This window comes from Camelus bactrianus, chromosome 12, assembly GCF_048773025.1.
Source record: "Camelus bactrianus isolate YW-2024 breed Bactrian camel chromosome 12, ASM4877302v1, whole genome shotgun sequence".
Taxonomy (NCBI): domain Eukaryota; kingdom Metazoa; phylum Chordata; class Mammalia; order Artiodactyla; family Camelidae; genus Camelus; species Camelus bactrianus.
Window position 1 is genome coordinate 27425381 of NC_133550.1, and position 25743 is coordinate 27451123.

The 25743-nt window shown below is 37.7% G+C and overlaps 1 protein-coding gene and 1 non-coding gene across 9 annotated transcripts in view; both read right to left on the bottom strand.

Moving 5' to 3' along the window:
* GRIP1 (glutamate receptor interacting protein 1) overlaps positions 1 to 25743 on the bottom strand; it is a 615139-nt gene that overhangs the window by 364931 nt on the left and 224465 nt on the right. The gene's annotated exons all lie outside the window — the stretch shown is intronic.
* Positions 23073 to 23179, bottom strand: LOC123612993 (U6 spliceosomal RNA). Its single transcript, XR_006720319.1, has one exon. It is a non-coding gene; the product is annotated as a U6 spliceosomal RNA (small nuclear RNA).

Here is a 25743-nt window from a genome sequence, read left to right on the forward strand (position 1 = left end):
CTCGTTTTTGTGACAGATTTATACCAATATTCACATTTTCTTCATATGGATGCCTCAGTGTGGATGTGGACAGTTTAACTTTCTATAACTTGCATTTAAGGTAGCACAGACACAACACACATTCTTGTTCAGATGGCCAGAGGTGTCACTGCCCTCCTGCTCCTGCATCTGTGTTGCTGCGGGATTACGAACAATGAAGGCTTGGTCAAGGTCCCCTCCCTAAATTGGACTTGTTTGCTCACTTTGGTGATCATAAGTTTTCTTCTAGTCCAAATATGCTGTGAATTATATACATCACTTCCTAATTCTAGATTCAGTGGGGAAGAATACACACATACACACCCCACAAAGTTACACCAGAATGTAAGGTAGCAAACTGTCCTGTTCAAAGCACAACTGGTTTCAAAATAATTGAATGAACAGGATTGAGAAGAAAATTTATATCGTTACAAAAATGTTTAGACATAACAGCAGTTGGTTTTGCTGCCTTTTTGCCTTTGGAGACTTAGAATTATGTCCAAAATGACTCAGGAGTCCATCAACCTGTCGAGAGGGTAGAGGTTCCTATCGTGATAGCATCGGAGAACACCACCCTGGGGGAGGAAGACACCCAGCACAGTAGCTGGGAGATGTGATGCACTTGGGACCGCTCTCAGCACACAGTAAGTGCTTAATGAATATTCGCCAATAAGATCTAACAGCTCAGATAATTAAGCTCATTTGGCCCTAGTTTTATGGAAAATAAGGATGATAATATCTGTCTCACAGAGTTGTGAGAGTGAAATAAGATAACTCACGTAAAGTGCTTAGCACAGGATCCACGAAGCACTAATCTCAGAGGATCAAGCATCCAGAAGCGTATAACAAACTACTATGTACAGAATAGACAAATAACAAGGTCCTACTCTCTATATAGCACAGGGAACTATATCCAATGGCTTGTTGAAACCTGTAATGAAGAAGAATATGAAAAAGAATATGTACAGATACATATAACAGAATCACTGTTGAACACCAGAAATGAATACAACAATGTTTTTTAAAAAAATGTGCAACAAGAGAAGGTAGGTCTATAAAATATTATAAAATACAAACATTTCCTTTCTCCTTCTATTTTCTTTGCATTTAGATTCTCTTAAAAATCTGCTATAAGGTCTGTGTTGTCTTATGCTATATGGAGTAACAGGAGGAGAGGGGTAGTGTCAGAACTAGGTACAGGGCAAATGCAAATTCTTCCCACCAAAGAGTATTATTTTCTAAACTTCCTAATCATTTCAGATATGTGAATAAGTGACTATAAAGTAATGAGATGGGTTTCTGTGGGTGGCTCATGGAAATCAATCTCCAGAGATTTTTTCAAGCAAGAAACATCTATTGATGGCCCAGAATGTGCCAGGCAGCCAGGCACTGTCCTAGGTGCTGGAATATAAAGAGGACAGAGTGGTGCTCACAGGACAGACTGACATCCAGGTAATTACAAAACAACAGAGTAAGTGAAGCATCATTCATGTGCAGAGGTGCCCCAGATCTAACCCTTGGAGGTGGGGTGCGGTGGAGAAGACTGTCACATGAAGACTGTCTTTGAAGCAATGGGGAAGGTTTGGAGGAAGATAAGATTAAAATTACAGCAAGTTCAGAGATTCAAATGCTTTATTCTTAGCTGACTGTGATGCTGAGTTAGATATTTTCTCTCTTTAAGCCTTGAAAAACAACTACTGAGCAAATTACTATACTGTTAAGGACAGTCATCATATGTAACATTGGAGGGCTGGACTGGAAGATCCCAATAGTTTTTCTTAGCTCTAAGGTCCTTTTTATGCCTGATCATCTTCCAGATGGTACTAAATACACCATTACACAAAAGCTTTGAGATTTTTAAGAATGAAAGAGGTGCTTGTCCCTGTAAATCATGAAGACTTGGTATTGGGAGATAAAACCAGCCATAAACAACAGTTCTTAGGTGCTAGGAATTCCCCAACTCTATTCCAAGACTGAAAGGCCACTGTAAATCCACAAAGCTGGAAATTTATAACCAACAGCTGAGCACCTGTATTTCTCACCCGAAATTTTGACAGCTGCTGCCTTAAAAGTGATCATGATTCCAGGCAGGGTGTCATGCACTGAGCACCGGAAGCTCATATTCATGTTTTCAAAATACCTGCAGAAATTAATTTCTTCCACACACGTTCATTTCTTTTGCCAATCACAGTTTACAAAAACAAGCGTTAACCATCACTGTGACCCCTTGCAAAACTCTCCACTGTGGCTATTTGTTAACCTACATCCACCTTTTAGAATCAGCAAGTCACTGCTGGCTTCACATTCTATACTGGTTACATTTGACATGTAACTGGTACATATGAAATGTGCCTAGTTTTATCTGGAAAAATGGGGCTTCACAAATCAAATATTGTCTTCTACACCTGCAAATTCATGAATCACACACTACCACCAGCAGAAGAGAGGCGTGAAAATATAAGACCAGCTCAGCAGTAATCAGAAGCACCTGTTTTCACAAAACGCTCACCACAGTACGGAAATCAGGCATAATTTGTCTGTTGGCTAGACACAGCTCCAGAAAAGCAATTCAGATGATCATCAGAAAACAGAAATTTAAAAAAAAATCTTATACTGGATTTATTTCTAAATATAAAAGATTAAGTAAGCCTTTAAATTAAACAGTAACGATCTGGAAAATAATATTCCAACAAGCCATATACAATCCCCTGGTTATCTACTACTAGTAAAATAATCAACAACAGAAATGTAAAGGTCCAATTCTCCATAAAACACAGAGACTGGCAATGCTGTGGGCTGTAACCCAAAAGACCGTGGACAACTCTGCTCACTCTCCGGAAAACATTTCTTTGACGTATAATCTCTCCTATAAAATGCAGAAGCCATTAAGAGTCTCTGTACCGTGGTGATTTTCAAAGACCAGGGAGAAGTCGGATATAGTTTTATCTTACAGAAAAAAATAAGAAACTATAAAAAAAGCATATGTTTCAGTATCCTCTGACTACACGGCAGGTGCACTTTTAGCTTAAGAAATGGGCTAAAAGTATGTTTCAGAATCAAGTGACACTAATCTAAAGGTAAAGGAAACCATTTTCTCATTCCTCCAAAACACCACTGCCCCTGCAGGCACCCCCCAATCTGGCAGACATCTTCCAACAGAAGACAACATATGAATAGCAACTGCAGCTGTATTTTTTTTTTTTAACAAAATAAAGGTTTTCCCCAATAACTATGCCTCCTTTGGCCACAGTCATATTTTAACTGTTAGTGAAATATTGCAAAAGCTTCTATGGTCAGGCTTAGCTTGAAATCTAAGGAAAAATGCATTCGGAATTCTGAACAACTGAAGGTTAAGGAAACAGCCCACTCAGAGGCTGTCAATGGGAGTGCTATATTAAAATGAATAAATACATTTCTAACTCTGGTTATCACACAGTGGCTCTGTCTCTCCAATCAGAGTCAGCCCAAATACCTAGTTCCCGAAGGAAGATCACCTTAGCTAAAACACTCACCACCTTTCACCACCTCTGACACTCTATCCCATAAAACCCTAACTTTCTCCATTGCATTCACCACTGCCAGTATTCTTTATTTCCTGTTTCCCTGTTAGATTGCTGGTTCCAGTAGGGCAAGGACCTTCTCTGTCTTCTGTACCACTCAATCTCTAGCACCTAGAATGAGGCCTGACATGTGAGGCGTATCATCAAGTCTTTGCTGAATGAATAAAAATCGTGGGATGCTTCCCATACATTGAATCTTCCTATTCTAGACAGGGTAGGGAAGTAAAGAAGAACTCTCAAGCATTACACTGTATCTTATCTCTTACTTAATTTAAATAAATTTAAAATTATTTAACTATGAGTAATTTATTTAGACAGAATCTCATAATATTTTGGAGTCAGTTCAAGCAGTTTCTAGAACTGAGATCTTCAAAGATATGTTAGTATGTTATCTAATACATTTCAAAGGTATATTAGTATGTTAACTGAAATTTGACTCAATTTCTACATAACTATAGATCTAATTGCTGATATTAAGTTCAAATCCACTGAGCCAAAGAACTCAGTTCTGTGGTTCAATGTTTTCAGAAAAGCTTCTTGGCTCTAAGCTTATGTAATAGTTAATGAGATATCGGAGTGGAATTCTAACACTTCAAATAAAAAAGGCATATAATCAATTCTATTATATATTCTAAAATATTACAGGGAGTGGTTCCCTCTGGCATCATGGTAAATCATTCTGTATTCCATATTTTATTTGACTTTTGCTTTTCTGAGTTGGTACTTAATTAACTCTTCTTGACTGAGCTAAATGCCTAGGACATTCTATAGAGGAGAAAAAAACTCTGACTTGTGAGCTGCTAAAACAAAAACAAAAACCTGACACATATCCATTTGACCACCTATCCCTTTATCTTTTTAAAAAAAAAAAACACCTTAATGATTCTTGAGTAAGTTTACAGAAATTGTGCAACCATCATCACAGCCTAATTTTTGAAACATTTCTGTCATCCCATAAAGAAACCTTGCACCCACCTGCATCAGTACAGTCTTTTGAACCTGTTTTTTTTTTTCATTTAGCATACTTACCAGGGCCTTCCATGTGGCAGAATGTACTAGTCCCCTCTTTCTAAACTCATATAGAAGTAGATTCATCTCTAGGACACCGTAAATAACTGAAGGGACAACACTAGTAAAAGTCCTAACACCTATTTTGAGTTGCCTTTCCTTTTGCCTAATGAGCTTGCATTTAATCTTTTATATCATCATTACAATAAATTAATCAAATGGGCAATCCATTCAGTCCTCATTTCAAACTCCCTTGTTAACCGTATCCAGGACTGATTCCACTATCTATTGAAATTCTCTCTTGCATCGTGTGAATCGTACGCTTAATCAGTTTTCCTGGTTTGGCCCCAAGAACAGTCAGCATGAGACAGAGTCAAAAAACCTCTCTTTCTTACCAAGCTCATCTAGTCCCATGATTCATCTGTCAAATCTATATACACATCTTCCAAATCTCCTGAATCCTACCCTCTTTCCACAACTCCAGCTTCCACATTTCAAGCTGCCTCCTTTACAGTTCTTGGCAATTCAAACTCAAGTGTGTCAAATCTATTTTTTTCTGTTCACACCTATGGCAGTTTCCCGCAACTGCCATATCTGCCCTTTTATTTATGTCTCTACCTCTAATCCCTTTTATACACTAACACCACACTAATCTTCCAAAATACAGCTTTTTGCTGGCTATACCTCTACTTACAAGCCTACAATAGTGCCCCAGTGCCTGCACAATGGACTTAAAGCTCCTTAGCCTGCCAGGCATAACGACCCAACATGCTTTACTTAATACTTTATGAGTAAGGCTTTCTTCTATTAACATTTACTAAGTGCTCACTACGTGTCAGGCACTTAGTGCTGTATTATGTCATTTAATTCACAATAACCCAAAGAGGTAGGTAGTTATTGACCCATCTCAATTTCAGAGATGAGGAAACTGAGGCACAGGCATTTCCTTGCCAAGTTCACTTATCTATTAAAAGAGAATTCCTTTGACACAACACTGTAAAATGACTATAACTCAATAAAAAAATGTTTAAAAAAAGAGAGAGAATTCCAACTTAGGTAGTCTCATCCTGTCATATCCTTAAACTAGCAGGGCACGAGCTGCCTAGAGAAACAGATACCATTTTAAGGAAAGGGTATTGTTTTTGATCTCACAAGTATCTATATAAGTCCCGTGTGTGTCTGTGTCTCTGTGTGTGGGTGTACACACACCCACACACACATGCATGTTCTTTTGGGGGTTTCATTGTCCTGCCCTTGATCTTGTAAAGCACCTAGTTTTGGGGCACATCCTGATGAGAAAGAATTGCCTGGTGTGTATCCAAATACTCTTTTATATAGCTGTAGATACTGGTGGCAGAACTCTGGGGAGATGTGGATGGGGAAGTTGTGTGGCCCTCTCTCAAATAAGATTTAGAGAGTGAGGGCAGAAAATGTTAAATGCACAACAGTTATGCTGCTAAGAAAAGCCATGTCTTCTGCTCAAATCTGTCCGCTGGCTTTCTCCCTCCTCCAGCTGCTTTGGCTGTGACGCCCTAAGAGACACAGCTCTAGCTACTGCATCTAGACCTGTCAATGGTTCCTCTCTGAGGGTCTTGGTGCTCTGCACTGGGATGTAGTGCCCTCATTTTACAAATAAGATCCTGAAGAAGCACAGAGAACCAAGTGATTTCTCTAAGTCACAGAGTTCCTTAGTTCCATTAAGAGAATTACATTTGGGGGGAGGAGGCTTTAATTGAGAGAATCTATCTTCTACTTCTGGCATTTATTTCTATCAAATGAAAACACCCAATAATAATATTTTCCAAATTTTAAAAAATTACCCACATTACCACACTAGAAATGAGCTGACCTGAGTTCCAAGTTTGGTTCTGGTCCTTTCTAGCTATGTGAACTTCAATCTGGGCAGCCCAAGAGACCCCAAGGTCTGGACCAGTAACTATAAAACTGTGAGAGGTCCCTTGACCTTTTATCCCCATCTCTTTTACATGTTGATTTGATTCTCTCCTATTCCAGACTGTTTTTTCCAATGTGGTAGAGGGCATTGAGTTGAATTTTGAAACTGGTTTATGGGTCCACTGCCAGATCAATCACCATAGCCAAGGAAATGGTATAATAGAATCATGTCTGTTTTGATGAAACAATAATGACAAAACTGGAGGGGAAACAGGGATATTTTAAATATGAGAACTGTTCTTCCCAGGGGGAAGAAAAGAGTTTCAGGGCAGACAAGTAGAAGTCCCCTACATTGTGCAAACACAAAGCATTAGAATATGATTCTCATTAAATAAGTGGGGGGTTTGGTGACCTTTTAGAAATTAAAAAAGAAAAGAAGGAAAAAAGAAAAATTACCAAATGGATGTGGACCCAATACAGAGCTCTTCTGGGTTTGTATAGTTAAAATAAAAATAGCACTGAAGGAATTACTCACCTCCACATACCATATGTTACATCGGCAAAAGAGTGATATGAATAGAGAGGAGGCCTGAAATCTTACTGCGCATTAAATCTAATGGAGTCTGCATTTATCTGGGTCAAGATAAAAATCTGAGCATATATTGTATTTGTTGGAACGCGTAAACAACTTGACATAAAACTTAGAGCTTGTTTAAAAGAGACATAGGCTTATTCAATGACTTGCCTTGTCTGGAAGTGAATGTGTTCATATGGGAATAATTTAAATAAAAGCTGGATATCCATATAGCAGGGATGCTGAGAAAGGACTTCCTATATTGAAGAGGAGGCCTCCCTAATTGAAATCCAAGGGTCCTCCTAATTCTAATATTCCTGATAGACTAATGCCATTTTAAGTCTCCTGAAAGGATATTCATTGGCAGAAGGAACTGTATTTACAAACCACAGAGCAAATGGGAGGTGATATAAAAAATATCATTGGTTGTTTTCTTTTTTTGAGTTAATGACAATCACTGTTATTAGCATCATCTATAAATAAGACACTATGTTAATTTGACTCATAGTATTATATTGAGTTAGTTTTTGTTCAAGAGTTTAGTTTAAGATAAGATGACCCACTGTCAAAAGAATAAAGTCACCTACAAGGGAAATTAAAATTCTAATTCATTTGTAGGTGGATCTGAGCCCTTAAATATCAGGAGAAGAGTCATCAGAGAACTAAAAGATGAGTGTGGAATAAAGGAGGAAGAACAGACTCTCTCTATCAGGTCTGCCTTCCGCAGGATGGGTGGGGGCTTGCATAAGTCACTTACCTCGTTTGCATCCTAGTTTATTCATCTAAAAAAAGACTCAGGTTGGACGAACAGATTCTAAGGTTCCTTTCAACTTTAAGATTCCTATTCCATGTGGGAAAAAAATAGTTTGAGATAATAAAATTGATGATACAAAATGCCCCAGATAAATGGACCATGGCAGCCAAGCAATTTTCAACCAAACAACCACACTAGAGATGGAAAACAATTCTTAGGAAAGGAAAATAAGCAGTGCAGTCATACAACAAGCAAGCTTGCCTTGTTTCTACATAATCGATGTTTCTCATTTAGGATTTTATGAATCAAACTAAATACAGCTAAGGTTTGAATCATCTAGTACTTCACATCCAGGACCTTCTAAGTTAGATGATCATTGTCTTTAACAGAGAAAGAAATGGCTGTGATGTTTGTAAACCTTGGAGAGGTAAGAATGACTATGAAATGCCCCCTCTTCTCCCTTTTCTTCCTTCTTCCCCCCTGCCCCTGTGATTGTGTGTTCAGCTTTTGCACACTGAGGAATAGGGACCAGTCATCTTTCCAAAGAATATGTAGAAGTTCTCATTCTATCCCATGGCACACTGATCAAGAGAGAGAATCTGATTCAATGTCACTTCCAGGAAGCAGAGAGGATGTGGTGACATGAATTTACAAACAGACAAACTTGTAAAAGAAACTAGTGAGAAGAGACTACTTGAACTAATTACACCAATTCCTAAAAATGATCACACTACAAACACCCACTACCAAAATGGTTTTTTCTCCAAGAACAAACACAGGACATCTTTTGGGGAAATAAAAGAAAGTGAGCAGCCTTCCTAAAATGCAGTTTGAACATCTCAGGCAATTTAAAACCTGGACTGGCTAACTAGAGACTTTAAATGCATACACTGTCTAATAAAGTAACTTAGCTAACAGTGATCTTATATACACACAAGTGTTGCTCAGTGTCTATCAGAATAGGCAAACAATCACAACAACAAAAGAACAAAAAATTATCTGTAAATATAGGTGACACTTTTTTCAAAAGTTCTAAGCATATTCACATTCCTGCTTTCTCTGGTTTTCCTGAAAGGACCTCAGTGGGAATGGTGAATGGGTCGCTAAGAACTGCCTTGAGCAGCTTTCCCACACATCTTTCTCCTGGCCAGGTGAGGCAGGATGAAAACTGAGAAGAGTGGTTACCCTGGAGAAACTCCATGCCTAATTCAAACCCATCACACATGTGCAAAAAGGTGCCAGGGCCATAAGTGAAAGTCGCTCACATAACTTTCATATTTGTAAGAGATAAATCTCTCCTTTTCAAGTAGTTCAATAACCTTGTCCTGCATGGACAACAGCAGGTCAGGGTTTCTATCATGGATATGAACAGTGCTAAGAGAATTCTTATAAAATGCAGTTTATCTGTCTTAGAACTTGAACATTATCCAGTGTTAAAATATACATTAAATAGGGTCAGAAGGTTTATTTTCTGTATGACAGACTGATCAAAATATGACCTGCTGGAGTCTTTGAAACGGCATTGCTATAACTCAGTATTTAGGGAAAAACAAATAAAAGCATTGAACATTATGAAATTGAATTTCAGGATCCTTTTTCAGCTTTTTGTTACTTTAAGGTTTATTAAATCAGTTTTGTAATCAGTGCCAGGTTTTCTTAAGTAGAAATACCAAATGAATCATCCATGTGAGAATTTCAGAGTAAATGGTGGTTTTTGGCAGATAATCTTACATAAAAGATGAGGTCTAGAACTTACCAACATGTTCAGAATTTCATAGGTTTATAAACATTTTCCAAAATTCCTTAATATAGATTATTATCTTAAAGAAACAAGAATCTCCTTACTGATGATTCCTGCCAGAAAAACAATTCCCTCAGACACAGGTAAGTGTTTTAGTTTAAATCCTTGTTCAAATTCTTCAGCCGATACCTTTACTTGAATTGTTTCAGAAAATAAAACAAAGTTCAGAATTATAAAGTTATAGAACTTGAAAAATCTTAAGAAATAAATCCACCTCATGTCACATTTTAGGAAACAAAAACCCAGAAAGGTGTAGCGATTTGCCCAAAGCATTTGTTTAGTTTATTTGAACTCTAACTCTAGACTTATGAAAGGATAGAAGAATGGGGAAAGCAGATTAAAAAAACTAAAGATAGTCATCTGATGCATAATGACATTCATCAAGTCAACATAAAATCAAGGAAGATTTAAAATCAGTCTATCATCATCATTGCTAAATTCAGTTATGATAGAGTTACAGAAAAATCATCCATTTTTAGAATAACTTTTCTTTCATAGCATCACACCGACTGACATTTTAATTCAAGTTTTGGCATTTCGTGAGATTATAAGCTGTGTTGTACTTAAGACGAAATAGAAGATGGTAAAATTCAAAACCAGAACCCTACAATAGAAGAGACATTATCTAGAATAAAGTTAAATGCCAGTAAGCACTTCAGAATGTACTAAAGAAAGAACAGATTTATTAGGGAATTTTCTGGGAAGGTCTTTCTAGCTCAATTTTTCATTATTATATGTATAAAGTCCTTGTGATAATCTGAACCACGGGTAAATTAACAAAACAGACATGTAAGTTTCTTTCAAGAAAGAAACAATAGGGATAAAAATAATAATGACACTTCTGGTTTATACCATTAACTCTATTTACTGAATGTCATCAGTAAATTTCACCAAGTTTTAAGTCTCAGTGCTAACAGTTTTTCTAAGCATCTAGGGAAACACTGGGCATAAAACTTTCAAATTATGCCAAAGACTAATTAAAATAGATATGTTGTAAATGAAATTAAGTTCAACCATATTACCCATCTGAGGACTGATTTTAAGGTTGTCCCACTCTTAATATTTTTCTATAGCTGTAAAATATAAGGGGATGTCTCTCCTACACAATTCAGACAGGACTCTGAAACTGAAGCCAAAGGTGCACTGAGAGGTCATTATGTTATATGACATGGCTTCTTTAAAAGTCCTGGCTATCTGACATTTGATGAAAGGGCCTGAGCCCTTTGTGACGTGTCTAGATGATTATGTAGCAGTCTGAAGTTGTGGATTTGATATACATCTAACTCCACAAAGTTATATATTACATAACATATATTACATTCTGATAAATCACTGGGGAAAACATGTCAGTTTTGCTTCTAAAGCAAATGACTTTTGATGTTTAGCATCTTATTCTTAGCATGACCTTGACAAATCTGATAAGACACGATTCTCTTTAAGTTACTGCACTTAATGTATGAAGACTACTGCTTTTGCTTTATCATTCTCCTAACTCTAGTTTGGGGATATTTCTTAGACACCTCCATACATATTTCTCCTTGTAGGCACATTTTATAAACTTACAAAGTATCTGCGTTGTTCTTAAATTTTTACCCAAACTAGTAGGATGTAGGTACTTGAGACTGTTTGATTCTATCTGTACAAACACATCACGATGTAAACTCAAGGAGGTGTGAAATTTGACTCAATATATATTGGTTGTAAGAAATGTGTACAATGTACAAACACCAAGATAATTCAAAGTTCCTAAGCTTCTGGTTTTTTCCAGTCTCCAAGTTTTCAGAATTATGCATGCAAACTGACAGTATTTTTTGGTGTGACATAAATCTTAGTTAAATTCAACTGAAACTAAGTTTAGGAAACATAGACTGTCCCTGCAATAGAACAGATTATTCATGTAGAAGCATTATAAAAGAGAAACATGTCTAAAACTCAGGAATTACTCTGTAAAAGCAACACAGCCACATTATGCAATCAAATAGCAAAGAATTATCATTTTGCATTGTTGTGTTATTGCCACCACATGCATTTTCAGCCCTCAACTTCCATCAATCACAACAAAATTTCTGGCATTTAGAACTACTTCTCTTGGATTTCAATACCACAGAAATGGAATTGAAATTACTTGTCAGTCAACACTCAGAGGTTGTAAATGGTCTATATTCACGGTTAGATGTCAAAAGGCCAGGAAGAATTAGAATTGAAGTACAGTTTATAAAGATCCTTATTCAAGACGATAATAAATAATTTTTAATTTTGTAAATGCAGAGCATGCATAACTGCCATGCCCCCCATTTAGGATAACCTCCTAAACCTCAGGGACTTCAGCATGTAGCTGCTTTCTCTCTGCGCCCTTAGGCATTTCTGGACATTTTAAATCTATTGGGACAAGTCTAAACCTTACCAGGAACTTAAAGCAATGATCAGTACAAGAAAAATTCTAATTCTCTGCTGTTTAGAGGCTCATTTGCAAATCTCTTCATATAGCTATATCATTTTATTCTACAGGTATCACTGTTTCCAGTTGACAGCAAATAAGACTTCCTTAAATTTAATAGTAAAATTATGAACATGCATCAGAAAAAAAGCATCTGAACTTCCTTCTACAAACAACACCGGGGACTAATCAGAGATAACTATCTAGAAGTCCGCATCAGGAACATTAATCATCAGCACCAACTTGAACATGAACAATTATTTCTTCCAAATGAACTGGCCTCTCCTAATCAGAAAGAAAACACAATTATCTAAACACAACCATTACAACAGAACATATTCTACCCACAGACTGCACTGGCTTGCAAGACACTTTTTTGACTGGCTTGTTAAAATGCTAACATAATCAATTAATTGCACCTAAAATATTAACCATGTGTCTAGATCTGGGCAGGTTATACCATCTTGATGCTATCTGATAGCTATTCTTGCAACAAATCAAGCAAAATGTAGCACTTCAGTACTTACAGACAGCTCACAGAGAACACCATCTGGAAAACCTTTTGCAATTAAGAGTAAAGCTCCACACAGGGTTTATTGTTAGCCCCAGCATGGGAAAAGGAACAGGAGGGTGGAGGGGAGCGCTTACTTCGAAAATGCTCTGAAGCGTAATAATAGACATCCTCATAGCCCTCGTGGTAATCCTCTTCTGGTCGGTACTTTTTCCCCTTTCTTCTCCTAGATCTTCTTATCTGCTTGACAAAACCCAGGAAGCGGTCCATCTCTCACTCACCGCACAGCCTGGCTCAGCCAGCACCAGAGCGGAGCCACAGCCCAGCTGCTTGGAGAGCTGGTGGAGCATGAATGCTCAACACCAAACCTGGGGCTGGGGACGCTACCCTTCCATCTGCCTCTGTGCTACCACCAATGCAGAGATTTTAGCCAGCGGAGAGGAAAAAATAACAGCGATGTGGGTTTACCTTGACAAGATTTCTTATCCTGCTCGATAAACAGTCAAGTGTGCAATTTAGAAAGAATTTTTTAAAAAGAAGGAAAAGAGGGAGAAAGTGAAATGATAATAAAAGACTAAGAGAAAAAATAAACAGCAAAGCTTTGGACTTCAAACAGCTTCTAAACAAAACCAAAAAAGTTCAACAAGAGATTCAGCTGAGACGCGAGGAGTCCCAGCACTAGAATTTCACTATCCAATGTCTCCATCATCACGGGCGGGGGTGTAGGAGAAGAGAGGGGCGGGGAAACTTGTTAGTCAATGGACTAAACCAAAGCTAGAGACTCAACCGACTCTTACACACCTGCTAATCTCACCCAGGAGAGCCTAGCTCCCTTTCTGGCAAAGCACGCGCTAGGGAAACGTCTGGGAAAGCTATTGTTTTGCGACGGGCAGACTGATTAACCCTTTGTGCTCTCCTGCATATCATATTAATGAGCTGCAAAGTGGTTTCATCCATATGCACTGCCTCTTGCTGACAAAAGTGTGCGGTATGTGTTAATTGGAGCAGCAGGGAGAAGGCTCAGCAGCTGCGTTCAAATGGCACACTTACCCACTGGGCATTAATGTATTCCAATCGCTGTTTGATCTAAATATTAAAATGCACTTCACAGAGAGTTTTCTCATAGGCTTAGTAACAGCATACCATAATCAGCAAATAAAGGAAACTGCATGGTTCTGGAGAAAGAAATATAAAAAATCCAACTCTGCTTACACTGAACTCAAATATAAATCTAGCTGAGTTGTTACACTTAAAAAAAAGGTATGAAAACAAATGGGCTAAACAGAAAATAAAATTTAGTTCTTCTTGGAGAAGATGGAAGGAGGGAGAGAAGTTTTGAAAAATGCTCCCACCCTTTCCTTCTTTGTCTCTATAATCACAACCCACCCCCCCTTTTTTAAGTAGGACAATCAGAAACACTTCAGACTAGACGGAAGAGGTACTCTAAAGTCTAGACAGGTCAATGTTATTCAAGACTAATCTTTTCCTCTCTGGTTTCTTTTGCAGGTCTTTAAATGAATATGAATTTTTAACACCAGGAAAAATTCAACTTGTTTACAATATAATTAATCAAACATGTCAGCATATTACCGACTAAACTAATAATATTCTGCAGCTGCATAGTCCCAGGAATGTAATTTTTAAAAAAGCTTCTTTCTCTATGAAGTTCGTTCAATATCTGTGTGATCTCAAGTTTGTAGGAACATCCCAGAGGGAAGTGATTGCACTCTGCATTATCTGTTCCTAGATTTGCAGGCAATCTGTCTCTCTTCTAGCTTTCCAGTTCTCTATTTTCAGATATTAATTGCTAAAAATGGAGTAGGGAGACATTAACTCAAAGAGGTAAAAATTCATCAAACAAGAATATTTCAGCTCTGAAATGTGTAAAGTTAGACTCAATGATTACATGAATTTCTTCTATTCCTAGATATCTCCTTTTTTAAAAATGCCTTATGAATGAGCCTGAGAAGAGAAACAGAAACTTAACGATGCTGACAAAAAGATACTATAAAATGTTTTACGAACATCTTTAAACAAAAAAAATCACTTGTCTGTAGGTTTCAGATCATTTATTATTCTGACTCCCTCAACCAAAATAAACTGGAAGAGTTTAAAAACAGTGAACTAAAAATATAAAGATCTGGAGTTTAGGTCTTGTATTGGTCTCTTAAAAAAAGGATAATAGAAATACATAGCTGTTCCTTTCACTTAATCCTAACAATCTTTATAATGAGGTGATACCTCTATGGATGAGGAAACAAGGTTCAAAGGTGTTTTATTGGTTTATCCAAGATCATGAAGGTAACACAGCCAAGTATTCCCTAGTACCAGGTAATTTTTTCATACAAATTCAGAGATTATCTTGTCTATCTAAGAACTATTTGCATTGAGTGATTCACTGTTTCATATGTATGTCTGCAATTGAAATGGAGTTTGAAAATAGTTGTTGACTTTCATTTTTAACTGGGACTTATTTTTTAATATATCCTGATTTATGTAATTGATTTGTCCAATACACTTGTCCTCCAGAAATTATGCAGGCAAAAAATTTTACCCAACTACACCAGAATTATAAGAACTCCTAAATTAGTGGAGTCCACATTATTTAAGATTTATATTATTAGCTCCCAGTTCAACCTGAAATGGCTGACATTACAGAATAGACGATGCTTTAATACATTTTTGCATAAACCAATCTTAAAACATTCCACTATAGTTTACTGATTTTTACTTTTAGTATTTGAAGAGACTGAGAGTTTCCCAAGCAGGGTAAGCAACCACTTCTCAGGAACCAAAGCAAAGTAAAGTTACCTACGTACCAAACTGTTTTCAGAAATACACAAAAATTATGCTTAAGCACCTTTCTATTATTTTCCGAGTTTTGAGGGATTTTATTTGAGAAGTTAACACTTTGGTATGTGGTTATAATGACAACAATATTACGCAAGATGAGATTTGGTGGTGCTGAGGTAGAGTGTAGAGTTCAGCAGTATACTTGGAGGGGCACGGTGACGTGGAGGAGGTAACAGCCCATTGAAACAATCCCAGATGTGTGGGCAGCAGGAACAGGGAACCTGCTATTTAGAGGAGGTCTACCTGGGACTCAAAAAATGAAGCAATGTGGCCATGTGTGATGTGAGGGAACGGGAGCACTGTGTATGTGTCACAGCCTGAAAGACAGAAGGCAAGACACCTGCTGTCCTGCCCAAGGGGTGGGCGCGAGGACAGGATCCTTTCCTCAGTCTTCCTAGGCCCAAACCTCTGAATTTTTCCCAAATTCTATCCTACATCCTCCATGTTTAGCAACCTAAAATCTTAAGGACTGATGCCATGCAACAATTAGCTAATTCCCCACGACAATGGGCAAATTAGTGGAGTCGAGTTCAAGTCCATTCGGTCCACTACTGTCTCTGTAGAGAATCACTCTTTCACCTCATAACACAAACACTGGGAAGCGGTGCTATTCCCCAGTCACTGCACTCTACAGTCGAAGCAGATGGGACAGTTTAGAGGTTGCAAATGGCACTTCATGGAACGAGTAACCCCACAAATGTGTTTTGTTCGGTGCATACTGGTGTTTTCTTTTTTTAACTGGGCCAACATCTAAGAGTCAGGAATTTCACAAATAAATGAGACATTTGACTTTTTTTCTTGAAAAGTCAAAAGATCTGGCAACTCTGGGCCCGGTTCCAACATGGCAACTATTGATTAGAGCGGAGTGGTGACTTCCATCCGTAAATAAACATGTGCTTTCCACTTAGCCACAGTCCCCTCCCCTGGGCCCAATTCTCTCACTCACTTACCACCTGGCCCCTGTAGGCATTTATTCTTGTGAACCTTGGTTGAGGTATTATCCTGCCACTTCGCAAACACCAATTTCTTTAAGATAAATTTTAGCTCTCTTGTATTTTCATGTAAAGAAAGCAGATTATTATGACAAATTGGTTTTAGTTAAGCTTAATGTTCACTAAACTATAAAATTAAATGTCTCAGAAAAAAACTTGTTCACATGGGAAAATGGGAAAATAAAACAGATTGAATTATTCAACAAAATGTGCTTCAACCAAGAACAGCAAATATATATGTTAGCAAATACTTTTAAAATAGCTAATTCTTTTCTTCCTGGGAAGTAGGCAATTGCCTGAATAGCATTTACATGGTTTCCATGCCCTTCTGAAGTAGATTCTCCATCCCCCCCTAGGAAAAGAGGAAGAGACCAACTATTGAGATTAAATCTTCGATTTACAGTCTTCACTGGATCACTGGGGCCCTTCCTTACATGTTTAGATTGAGTAATGGTTATAGTATTTTCTGAGTAGTAGTATGGGACAGCCAGTCTATCAGAGAAGTCTTTGAGACATTAAATCAGTCTGGCCCTTTTAGATGCCTTGGTGTTTGCAAGGGATGCCAAAAACTGAGGCAGACTCCATGTGACCATAGGGAAGACGCTCAGACATACTGAAGGTAGCAGAGAGGGAAAACACCCTGGTCTCTGGAGGTAAGCCTGTCAGACCCAACGCCACTTCACTGTAGCAAATGATTTGTAATACGCCCTTTTAGTAGTCTAAATGAAATTTATAGATCATGTGGCCCATGCATGCATAATTTCAACATAAAATGTCTTAATATGTGTAGATACATATTTAACAATAGGTATTTTGTCAATCTGAGGACACTGAGCAGAAGATAGATCCTTGCACCTACTTCTAATGAACAATTTCAAATTTAAGAGATGATCAGAAGACATTCCATACAACGTACAAAGAAAAAGGGTAGAGTCACCAATAGACACCACAGTAAAAATGAGTATGTTCACTGTATATTAAAACTGTGAAAAATACCTTATGTCAAGAGCATGAAAAGACAAGTTACAGACTGGGAGAAAATATCTGCAAGTGACATATCTCATAAGTGACTGTTATCCAGAAAACACAAAGAGCTCTTAAAATGCAACAATAAGCAAACAAACTACCCAATTAAAAAGTGGGGCTAAGACTTTAATAGACACCTCACCAAAGAAGATAAACAGATGACAAATAAGCATGTGAAAAGATACCCACACCATATGGCATCAAGGAAATGCAAATTAAAGCAATAATGAGACAACCATTATTCACCTATTAGAATGACTCAAACCGAAAACACTGACAAAATCAAATGCTAGCAAGGATGTGGAGCAACAGGAACTTTTATTCATTGCTGGTGGGGATGCAAAATGGTACAGCCACTTTGGATGACAGTTTGGTAGTTTCTTACAAAACTAAATATACTATTACCATATAATTTACCAGTTGTGCTCCCTGGTATTTACACAAAGGAGCTGAAAACATACGTCCACACAAAAATCTGCAGTTGGGTTTCTACGGCACCTTTATTCACAATTGCCAAAACTTGGAAACAACCCAGGTGTCCCTTAGCAGATAAGTGAATAAATAAGCTATGATACATCAGATAATGGAATATTGCTCAGCACTAGTGAGAAATGAGCTATCAAGCCAGGAAGAGACATGGGGGAAACTTAAATACATATTGCTAAGTGAAAGAAGCAAATGTGAAAAGGCTATATACTGTATGATTCCAACTGTATGACTTTCTGGAAAAAGCAAAACTCTGGAGACAGTAAAAAGATCAGTGGTTGCCAAAAGTTAAGGGGGAGCAAAGGATGTATAAGCAGAGCACACAGGGTTTTGAGAGCAGTGAAACTATTCTGTGTGGTACTATAATAGTAGGTACATGTTATTATACATTTGTCCAAACTCATAGAAAGTACAACAACAAGAATGAACATGGATGTAAGCTATAGACTCTGGGTGATAATGATGAGACAATGTAGGTTCATGGCTTGGGGCAAATGTTCCACTCAGGGCAGGGGATATGCTGATAGCAGGGAATTCTATGCATGTGTGAGGGTAGCAGGTATATGGGAAATCCCTGCACCTTCTGCTCAATTCTGCTGTGAAACCAAAACTGCTCTAAAAAATAAAATCTATTAAAAATATATTTATGCCTCTTTATATACAGTATATGTCCCTCTGCATAACAGTATTAGCTTTAGGCTCAAATAATTTAAATAAATTTTCACTTGCAGTAATATTTATTCATATAGATATATGAACGTTGTACAGGTGCAGGACACTTTGTGAGAATTTCTTCCTCATTTCAGTACTTCTAGCACTGCAGGCCTCCATCTACAAAATGCTGGTAGCCCCCTCTTTCCCTCCAACCTTGCCCAGCATTGGGATAATCCAGAATGTCCCTGGGATGGGGGTATAGCTCAGTGGTAGAATGCATGCTTAGCTGGGTTCAATCCCCAGCACCTCCTTTAAAAGAAAAATGTCCCTATAAATTTCCAGTAGGGACATTTTAGGTTGGTTCTTCTGACAACCGCAGAGCTAAATGGTAAATGAACCAAGCAAATGCTGCCCTACCCTTGGAATTTTTCCTGTGTCTTGTAAGACCCCCACCCCCACTTTGCTCTCCATGTTTCAGACACTTTGAACTGTGAAGACTAATTTATCACTCAGGTATTTCAGCGGTTGATATTCAAAGACAGGTAATACCCTAAGAAATATGAATGGTATAATATCAATTCTTCCAATCTTCTTGCTCTTCATGAATTTGTACAAAATTTGAGAGAAACTAAGTTTCAAAATGAATGCTTTAAATTAAAAATAAGTTCTTCACACCAAGTCCTAGGCATTTAAGTCATTATTCTGCCAGTAACTACGCTTAGATTTACTAGAAGGAGAACACTGTCTGTTGGTGTACCAGAATTAAGTCATTGTAGATAAAGTCACCACAGCCCTGCAATCAACCAGTGCTCCAGTTCTCACATTTATCTAAGTAACGAAAACACTTGTTTTCACTGTTAAAAAAATAAATAAATAGCAAACAATAGCTCATGGTCCAAACAGGGCATATTAGAACCTGAAGTAAAATGCTTTCAGTGTACTAGTAAATGTATTCCCAAGCCTCTTCAGGCATAGATATCTGCGTGTAAGGAGACAGCCTCACAGAGAGACATTCGTTGTTCCTGCCAGATAAGAATGCTCAATAAATCTCTTTTGTTGCATTCCTGTGATAGCAATGCCCAGATAGCTTAGTTAACAAAACATACATAATCTACCAACATAAATTTTTTAAGAATTTAGATTCACAAGATTTCCGTGTTAGAAAACATTTCAGAGATCATTCCCAGACCCTCTAAACCCTCTCCCCTACCAACATTCAAACCTGAAGTTCCCACCAGATTCCAGAAATCCCACAAGACTCAGCCTTAGAGCTATCTACTCTGGAGCAGAGTAAAGGCTTCTTCTTCTGCACCTGGATGGTACTTTTGCTTCTGCCTCTTTTAAAGTAACTCCTCCCTTCACAATGTCCCTGGACTCAAAAATCTACTTAGTTAATGCACGGTAGCCATTATTGCTAATTTGAGATATGTAAAATGGTATGCATATTTTTTTATTATCTGTTGTGCTGTCTTTGTTTTATTTCAGGGAAAATTATAAATATATGTTTCATTTACTTATGACTTTTAATTTCCTTTGCTCTTGTTTCCTACAAGGTTCTTTTCAGCCAATTAATTAATAGTAGTAGTAGTAGTAGTAGTAGTAGTAGTAGTAGTAGTAGTAGTAGTAGTAGTAGTAGTAGTAATAACAACAAATTTAAGCATCTCTTGCTATGAGCCAGTCTCCAAGAGCTTCATGGACTCATTTAATCCTCCTGACAATTCTGTGAAGTTGGTAATGTCATTTGATCCCTACTCATGGATGAAGAAAGGAGATACAGAATAATTAAGTAACTTGCTCTCACAGCTGAAGGTGGCATATTTACTAGTCTGAAATGAAATGCATAGATGATACAACTGTTACATAGATAATTGAAAATACATATAAGCTCCTAATAATAAACCAGGCGGTTTAGAGTTTATGCTCTTAACTATCATGCTCTGCTGCCCCTCACGAGTTATTCTGCTTTAACAGTATTTTTGAAATGATGATGGTAACAAATTGCTATAGAATTTTAATGTCACTGCATACATGCAAATGAATGATCTTACAGATTTAAAGTTTATAATGTGCTAGAAATGATCTATTTTATAAATATAAAAATGATGAAAATTATGATGAAATGCTTTAGATGTGAAGTTAAAAGTCTGTGAGGGAAATACATTTGATTTTCAAATTCCCTTAGTGCAAAAAAGTTTGAGACCACTGCCTAAACGCAGTAGTGATTCCTTTTCACTTTTGTATCCTTAGATTGGAGAACGTGTTATTTGTCTGATGAATGGATGAAAGATGGGACAAAGTATGAATAAATGGATGAATGAATAACTGATGGAATGATGGCCAAAGAGACAAGATTCGCCTAACCTTGCTCACCGAGAGTGGGAGAGCTGTTATATAGTGGAAATAGATCTGTGTCCAGTCCCACTGGGCTAACAGGTCGTGGAGAAGACAGGGATGTGAGTGGAGGCATGAGAAACATGAATTTGGGCTTGCTGTCATGACTTCCCAATGACGCTCCAAGAGAACATGCCCAGGAAGCCACTGCCTCTTTACAGGGAGACAGACCTGAAAGGGAGACGTGCAGTGGACCTAAGGCCACTGCTGCAGCCAAGCCCACATGTCTTGCAGCCTGAAGCAGAGCTGCCAGGTTGGACTCAGCCTTGGTTAACCCAAGTGCAAACTCCTTGCAGAACAGTGATCAAGAGAATAAAAATGATTGCTGCTGTAAACCACTGGATTTGGGAGGGACTCGTAATGCAGCTGTATTAGTGTATGCTGACTAGGGTACAACTGCCGATTCACCTAGTACAGTTCATGTTACATTAAAAGGATTCTTTTTTAAAATCTGTCTTTCTATCTAGAGTGGGAGGTACATAAAACAAGAGCCATATCTTATTGACAATTAGATCTTTGGTCTCTGGCACAGTACTGGACACAGAATAGATGTTCAATACATGTTTAAAGATAGAATGAATGTATATCCAGAGAAAACTCTAATTCAAAAAGATACATGCACCTTAATGCTCATAGCAGCACAATTTACAATAGCCAAGACATGGAAGCAACCTAACTGTCCATCGACAGATGACTGGATAAAGAAGTTACGGAATATATATGCAATAGAATACTATTCAGCCATAAAAAAGAATAAAATAATGCCATTTGCAGTAACATGAATAGATCTAGAGATTATCATACTAAGTGAAGTAAGCCAGACAGAGAAAGACAAATATCACATGATACCAATTATATGTGGAATCTAAAATATGACACAAATGAACTTATTTACAAAACAGAAACAGACTCACAGACAGAAAACAAACTTATGGTTACCAGCGGGGCAGGGGGTAGGAGAGGGATAAATTAGGAGTTTGGGATTAGCAGATACAAACTACTATATGTAAAATAGATAAGCAATAAGGTCCTACTGTATAGTTCAGGGAACTATATTCAAAAGCTTATAATAACCTATAATGAAAAAGAATATATACACATACACATATATATATTATTTTTTCAAGAATGACAAGAAGTGTAGAGTTTGTTGCTAAGTCTTTGAAAATAACCAAATAAGTTTTGTAAGTGTTCATAATATCCAGCAGGTGCTTAAATTAATTTTTTCTGCACCAATGTTACTACGTGGGTACACAGTATACTGAACAAGTATGTAGTTCATATGCCTTTTAAGTATCTCAGCATTGGAGGATGCTGCAAGTAAGGCTAAATAAACACAGAAAAGTATCTTAGTGAAATTTATAATTGTGTTAATTTACTATGGCATGAAATAAAAGGAGAATGCTATTCTGTTTATAGTTGCACCCATATACTACGACCCTACTAAGCTCCAGATTCACTTAACAACATTCAGCTTCCTACCACGAGGCATAATAGGCATCTCCAAGATAACAAGGTCAGAAACTCTAGACACAGCCCTCAAACCTGTACCTCTCATCATAGTTCCCATCTTAGTCAACAGTATCATCCTTCTGTTTGTTCAAACCAAAAGCTAGAGTCACCCTTGATTCCTCTCCGTTAGACCACCCACATCCAATTATCAGCTATGCCTTCAAAATGTATCCCAAACCGACCCACCTTCCTATACTCCATTGCCGCCCCAAAGCCAGCCAGCATCCTTTCTAACTAGGCACCCTACTTCACTCTTGCTCTATTTTCCATACAATACCCAGAATGATCGCCCTAAACATATATCAAACCCTGTCACTTCCCTTCTTAAAACTCTGCAATGAGTTCTATGTGCTCCTAATGCACATACAACAAAACTCCACAACCCTTACCAGGGCTTTTGAAACCCAAGCTGAGCTGGTTCCTGATACCTCATTTTTTTTTTTTTACATTTTTTTTATTGAGTTATAGTCATTTTACAATGTGTCAAATTCCAGTGTAGAGCACAATTTTTCAGTTATACATGAAGATACATATATTCATTGTCACATTTTTTTTTCCCGCTGTGAGCCAGCACAAGATCTTGTATACATTTCCCTGTGCTAAAAAATATGGAACGCTTCATGAATTTGCGTGTCACCCTTGCACAGGGGCCATGCTAATCTTCTCTGTATCATTTCAATTTTAGTACATGTGCTGCTGAAGCGAGCACCCCTGCTACATTTTTAGCTTCTGCTCTTATTACTCTCCACAGGGACCTTTGCCTGTCTCTGGGAAAATGCCAAGCCCAGGGCCTCTCTCTTCCCGTTCACTCTGCACCAGAGGTAGTGTCCCGAGATGTCTGCACGGACGGGTCTTTTTGTATTGCTGAGGCCTCAGCTCAACTTCTGTCTCTTCCTGGTGAGGCCACCCCAGATCCTTCCGTTGTGATACAGCCCCCCAGTCACTTTCCCTCACATCCCCTGTCACTTCTCCCTGTGGGAAATTGCTTTGTTTCGTGCTGTGCTTACATGTATGTTATGTTTTTTCTCTTCTAGGAGAGGATCTCTGCGAGAGGAGGGTCTTTACCCTCACAGACACTGCTCTGTCTCACGGGTGTGAACAGTGTCTGGCAATACAGACAAACGTTAAGCATTTATCGAAGGAATGAATCAGATTTAGTGTGAGATGAGCACATACTGTCCAAGGTTCATGGAAACATCCTAGTTAAATTATATAAAGGCCTTTAAAATATCCTTCCTAAAAGTGTATTAAACACCAAGATCAGCCAGCAGGAATATAAAATAGGGCCAGTTCTAATGACTGGTCGGCACAGGCATGGATTACGTAGTTTGCATGTCACCGGTGCTAAATACACTCTGCAGAGTGAATAAATGAAACTTTAAAGCTATAGACATTCCAAAAGCCCTTTTAAGCTAATGGTTTCAAACTTTTCACTTACAACTAAAGCTAACTGCAAGCAGAAAGATGGCTTTGAATTTCCCCTCTCCTGTGGCACACCCACTGCTTAGTAAGTACTGAGTGTGTAACACGTAAGAAGGGAATAATTGAGCGAATAAATGCACAAATAAGTGAATGAACCAGCCAAAGGTTCAATTACGAAAGTGGAGAGGCAAGAACGTAGGTTAATCCAAGTTGCATAAACAACTCTTAAAAAGTCAACAACTCATACGAACTTTGATAGCAAACCAGACTAGCGTGCCTGTAAGTGACAGCTAGAATTGGGGTTCTAAGGAACCGCTGTAAGAGGAAAAGGTCAAGAAGCTAAGGTGAATGATATGGCAAAGCACGTACAGGAAAGAAGCGGAATTTTTATTAGTCATCACCACTCGAAAAAGAAGTGAGACTATATAGGACATTGTTTTAAATACCAAGAAAATGTTCCCGTAGCCAAATGAATCGGTTTAAAAAATAAAACAACAACAAAAACCCTTAAGCTTTCTGACATGCAATGCTCTGGTAAAATGAATCAACCAACCAAGAAACATAAATAAACAAACAATGTATGCCATTTAAAAATAGACTTTTCCTGCTCTCTCATAGCCTGGAAGGATAAAACGGAGGGAGGGAGAGAGAGGAGGAGGAAAGGGAAGGGGAGGGGGAGCACTTTGGGGGGAAAGGAGGAGGGCAGAGGGGGGATTGGGAGGAAGGGAGTATGGGAGAGAGGGAGGGCAGAAGGAAGTATGAATGAATTCCCAGGCAATAGAAGCCACTCGGTCATACATTGTTCAGAACCATCAATATGGTGCTTAAATAGATCCTAAGAATTCCCACAATTACCTGTAAGGACTTCATAATCCACACTATTTTTCCTTCATCACTTGAAAGCATCTGGCTGTATAAAAATAATAACATCTTGCAGCTAGAAGAGACTTTCCAGTCTAAATCTTTCTATCTACATTACATCTTCAGGGGAAATACTAATTCTGATCCTTGGCAAATTTTTGAAACACCTATAATATTCAGATCGCACATTTAGGATTGCAAATTTGTAAATTATTTTTAAGTTTTACTTTTTAAACTCTCATATACTTCTTCCACACATAGCTATTGATTGAATATAGTAATTAATTTTACAAGGTGGAAAAAAATAGGAAAAGTCTTTAGATACTGAAAAGAAGAATCTCAGATATCCAAATACTTTAAAGCCCAATATATTTGGAACCTCAGAATGACTGCCTGACATTTCATTTTGCTAGAAGTCTAAACAACCACAATAAATTTACAAATGCAGACATGCCACAGTTAAATTTCATTTCACGCTCAGTAAGCAAACATTATCAAACTGAAAGCACTGTCCTCCACTGTCTTTTTAACTCAAAATCTTGTAGCCAATGGATGGTCGACCTTGAAGTATTTCACAGATGGATGAATTGGCTTAGTTTATTCACCAATTTGCAGACTAGCAAACCTAGGCTGTATGTATTACTGTTTAGGCAGGTGGCTCTATGTTTTATTTAATAAACAACACAAATAATTAGTGATTAGACAGAATCAAATTAGAGACCCAATTAAGAATTATTCAAGGGAGAAGCCTTCTAAAAATAATGAGTATATTTTCCTGCATTCAAATTTCTTTAGAAGCTTGATTCCGCTTTCATTTGTTAATGGCAAATTTCTTTTCTGCATCAGTTTCAATGCATCAGTTTCAATGAAAGCAAGAAAATATCTTCATTGAAGAAATCATCAGATTATACAAGGGTTTGGAAATTAAATGAGGATTGAGTGCTATAGCGTGCTGGGTAACCACTGTATTTATCAGTATTTATCTTCATT